Raw genomic sequence first — 5,375 nt, 5'->3', positions numbered from 1 at the left:
GACACAAAGCAGAACACCTTAAAGGAGACCAACGTCGTCTATGCCTTCAAATGCACACTTGGGGACCGCAAGCCCCAAAGAACTCAGTATATAGGCAAGACAACAATATCTCTTTCCAGGCGATTAACAATGTATAAGCAACAGGGCTCCATTAAGGAACATATAATCTCTTCCCACAACCAGACCATCAACAGAGAAGTCTTAACAAACAACACAGAAATCTTCGATAGATACAGCGATAGCAGGCGGCTCGACATCTGCGAGGCACTACACATCAAAAATTCAACACCAGCAATCAATAGCTAATTAATGCACAACTATATTCTGCGAACTTCAAAACTCCGTACCAATATAGAAGCATCAAGAGGAAGTATGGGCTAATAGGCCTTTTGCAGTTACTTCCATTCTAATGTTCTCATATATCCAATTAATACCCATTGTTCCGTGTTCCATCTTGTGTCTACACAGTTGGGTGTGTAGACAAAAGTCTTTGAAAATGTAATAGGTAATTACGAAACGCATTCAGGTGTCGCGACAGACTAGAAATAAAAATGAATTTTGGAGAACTGATTTTTCAATTACCATCGACAGTGAAAAGAAACACAAGAAATATTGAGAAAATTCGTGCTAGAATTATTAATTATACTTTTTCGGTCATATTTAACAACATATGTGTACAAGAAAAACTGCTACCAAAATATACTAATATGTATATATATATATATATATATATATATATATATATATACATATATATATATATATATATATATATATATATATATATATATATATACATATATATATATATATATATATATATATATATATATATATATATATACATATGTATATATATGCGAACAAGCCTGAATGGTCCCCAGGACAATATGCAACTGAAAACTCACACCCCAGAAGTGACTCGAACCCATACTCCCAGAAGCAACGCAACTGGTATGTACAAGACGCCTTAATCCACTTGACCATCACGACCGGAAATAATGAGGTGATAGCCGAGGCTATTTGAACCACCCCACCGCCGGCACTCGGATAGTAATCTTGGGCATAGCATTTTACCAAAACACCTCATTCTTTGGGGCACACGTGAGGAACACAAATGCGAACAAGCCTGAATGGTCCCCAGGACAATATGCAACTGAAAACTCACACCCCAGAAGTGACTCGAACCCATACTCCCAGAAGCAACGCAACTGGTATGCACAAGACGCCTTAATCCACTTGACCATCACGACCGGACATAATGAGGTGATAGCCGAGGCTATTTGAACCACCCCACCGCCGGCACTCGGATAGTAATCTTGGGCATAGCATTTTACCAAATCACCTCATTCTTTGGGGCACACGTGAGGAACACAAATGCGAACAAGCCTGAATGGTCCCCAGGACAATATGCAACTGAAAACTCACACCCCAGAAGTGACTCGAACCCATACTCCCAGAAGCAACGCAACTGGTATGTACAAGACGCCTTAATCCACTTGACCATCACGACCGGACATAATGAGGTGATAGCCGAGGCTTTTTGAACCACCCCATCGCCGGCACTCGGATAGTAATCTTGGGCATAGCATTTTACCAAATCACCTCATTCTCAAATAGAATTCTCATTCAATGGTTCAATAGAACCATTCTCAAATGGTTCAAATAGCCTCGGCTATCACCTCATTATGTCCGGTCGTGATGGTCAAGTGGATTAAGGCGTCTTGTACATACCAGTTGCGTTGCTTCTGGGAGTATGGGTTCGAGTCACTTCTGGGGTGTGAGTTTTCAGTTGCATATTGTCCTGGGGACCATTCAGGCTTGTTCGCATTTGTGTTCCTCACGTGTGCCCCAAAGAATGAGGTGATTTGGTAAAATGCTATGCCCAAGATTACTATCCGAGTGCCGGCGGTGGGGTGGTTCAAATAGCCTCGGCTATCACCTCATTATGTCCGGTCGTGATGGTCAAGTGGATTAAGGCGTCTTGTACATACCAGTTGCGTTGCTTCTGGGAGTATGGGTTCGAGTCACTTCTGGGGTGTGAGTTTTCAGTTGCATATTGTCCTGGGGACCATTCAGGCTTGTTCGCATTTGTGTTCCTCACGTGTGCCCCAAAGAATGAGGTGATTTGGTAAAATGCTATGCCCAAGATTACTATCCGAGTGCCGGCGGTGGGGTGGTTCAAATAGCCTCGGCTATTACCTCATTATGTCCGGTCGTGATGGTCAAGTGGATTAAGGCGTCTTGTACATACCAGTTGCGTTGCTTCTGGGAGTATGGGTTCGAGTCACTTCTGGGGTGTGAGTTTTCAGTTGCATATTGTCCTGGGGACCATTCAGGCTTGTTCGCATTTGTGTTCCTCACGTGTGCCCCAAAGAATGAGGTGATTTGGTAAAATGCTATGCCCAAGATTACTATCCGAGTGCCGGCGGTGGGGTGGTTCAAATAGCCTCGGCTATCACCTCATTATGTCCGGTCGTGATGGTCAAGTGGATTAAGGCGTCTTGTACATACCAGTTGCGTTGCTTCTGGGAGTATGGGTTCGAGTCACTTCTGGGGTGTGAGTTTTCAGTTGCATATTGTCCTGGGGACCATTCAGGCTTGTTCGCATTTGTGTTCCTCACGTGTACCCCAAAGAATGAGGTGATTTGGTAAAATGCTATGCCCAAGATTACTATCCGAGTGCCGGCGGTGGGGTGGTTCAAATAGCCTCGGCTATCACCTCATTATGTCCGGTCGTGATGGTCAAGTGGATTAAGGCGTCTTGTACATACCAGTTGCGTTGCTTCTGGGAGTATGGGTTCGAGTCACTTCTGGGGTGTGAGTTGTCAGTTGCATATTGTCCTGGGGACCATTCAGGCTTGTTCGCATTTGTGTTCCTCACGTGTGCCCCAAAGAATGAGGTGATTTGGTAAAATGCTATGCCCAAGATTACTATCCGAGTGCCGGTGGTGGGGTGGTTCAAATAGCCTCGGCTATCACCTCATTATGTCCGGTCGTGATGGTCAAGTGGATTAAGGCGTCTTGTACATACCAGTTGCGTTGCTTCTGGGAGTATGGGTTCGAGTCACTTCTGGGGTGTGAGTTTTCAGTTGCATATTGTCCTGGGGACCATTCAGGCTTGTTCGCATTTGTGTTCCTCACGTGTGCCCCAAAGAATGAGGTGATTTGGTAAAATGCTATGCCCAAGATTACTATCCGAGTGCCGGCGGTGGGGTGGTTCAAATAGCCTCGGCTATCACCTCATTATGTCCGGTCGTGATGGTCAAGTGGATTAAGGCGTCTTGTACATACCAGTTGCGTTGCTTCTGGGAGTATGGGTTCGAGTCACTTCTGGGGTGTGAGTTTTCAGTTGCATATTGTCCTGGGGACCATTCAGGCTTGTTCGCATTTGTGTTCCTCACGTGTGCCCCAAAGAATGAGGTGATTTGGTAAAATGCTATGCCCAAGATTACTATCCGAGTGCCGGCGGTGGGGTGGTTCAAATAGCCTCGGCTATCACCTCATTATGTCCGGTCGTGATGGTCAAGTGGATTAAGGCGTCTTGTACATACCAGTTGCGTTGCTTCTGGGAGTATGGGTTCGAGTCACTTCTGGGGTGTGAGTTTTCAGTTGCATATTGTCCTGGGGACCATTCAGGCTTGTTCGCATTTGTGTTCCTCACGTGTGCCCCAAAGAATGAGGTGATTTGGTAAAATGCTATGCCCAAGATTACTATCCGAGTGCCGGCGGTGGGGTGGTTCAAATAGCCTCGGCTATCACCTCATTATGTCCGGTCGTGATGGTCAAGTGGATTAAGGCATCTTGTACATACCAGTTGCGTTGCTTCTGGGAGCATGGGTTCGAGTCACTTCTGGGGTGTGAGTTTTCAGTTGCATATTGTCCTGGGGACCATTCAGGCTTGTTCGCATTTGTGTTCCTCACGTGTGCCCCAAAGAATGAGGTGATTTGGTAAAATGCTATGCCCAAGATTACTATCCGAGTGCCGGCGGTGGGGTGGTTCAAATAGCCTCGGCTATCACCTCATTATGTCCGGTCGTGATGGTCAAGTGGATTAAGGCGTCTTGTACATACCAGTTGCGTTGCTTCTGGGAGTATGGGTTCGAGTCACTTCTGGGGTGTGAGTTTTCAGTTGCATATTGTCCTGGGGACCATTCAGGCTTGTTCGCATTTGTGTTCCTCACGTGTGCCCCAAAGAATGAGGTGATTTGGTAAAATGCTATGCCCAAGATTACTATCCGAGTGCCGGCGGTGGGGTGGTTCAAATAGCCTCGGCTATCACCTCATTATGTCCGGTCGTGATGGTCAAGTGGATTAAGGCGTCTTGTACATACCAGTTGCGTTGCTTCTGGGAGTATGGGTTCGAGTCACTTCTGGGGTGTGAGTTTTCAGTTGCATATTGTCCTGGGGACCATTCAGGCTTGTTCGCATTTGTGTTCCTCACGTGTACCCCAAAGAATGAGGTGATTTGGTAAAATGCTATGCCCAAGATTACTATCCGAGTGCCGGCGGTGGGGTGGTTCAAATAGCCTCGGCTATCACCTCATTATGTCCGGTCGTGATGGTCAAGTGGATTTAGGCGTCTTGTACATACCAGTTGCGTTGCTTCTGGGAGTATGGGTTCGAGTCACTTCTGGGGTGTGAGTTTTCAGTTGCATATTGTCCTGGGGACCATTCAGGCTTGTTCGCATTTGTGTTCCTCACGTGTGCCCCAAAGAATGAGGTGATTTGGTAAAATGCTATGCCCAAGATTACTATCCGAGTGCCGGCGGTGGGGTGGTTCAAATAGCCTCGGCTATCACCTCATTATGTCCGGTCGTGATGGTCAAGTGGATTAAGGCGTCTTGTACATACCAGTTGCGTTGCTTCTGGGAGTATGGGTTCGAGTCACTTCTGGGGTGTGAGTTTTCAGTTGCATATTGTCCTGGGGACCATTCAGGCTTGTTCGCATTTGTGTTCCTCACGTGTGCCCCAAAGAATGAGGTGATTTGGTAAAATGCTATGCCCAAGATTACTATCCGAGTGCCGGCGGTGGGGTGGTTCAAATAGCCTCGGCTATCACCTCATTATGTCCGGTCGTGATGGTCAAGTGGATTAAGGCGTCTTGTACATACCAGTTGCGTTGCTTCTGGGAGTATGGGTTCGAGTCACTTCTGGGGTGTGAGTTTTCAGTTGCATATTGTCCTGGGGACCATTCAGGCTTGTTCGCATTTGTGTTCCTCACGTGTGCCCCAAAGAATGAGGTGATTTGGTAAAATGCTATGCCCAAGATTACTATCCGAGTGCCGGCGGTGGGGTGGTTCAAATAGCCTCGGCTATCACCTCATTATGTCCGGTCGTGATGGTCAAGTGGATTAAGGCGTCTTGTACATACC

The sequence above is a fragment of the Procambarus clarkii genome, chromosome 29 (genome assembly GCF_040958095.1).
Source record: "Procambarus clarkii isolate CNS0578487 chromosome 29, FALCON_Pclarkii_2.0, whole genome shotgun sequence".
NCBI lineage: Eukaryota > Metazoa > Arthropoda > Malacostraca > Decapoda > Cambaridae > Procambarus > Procambarus clarkii.
This window is presented reverse-complemented; position numbering follows the sequence as displayed.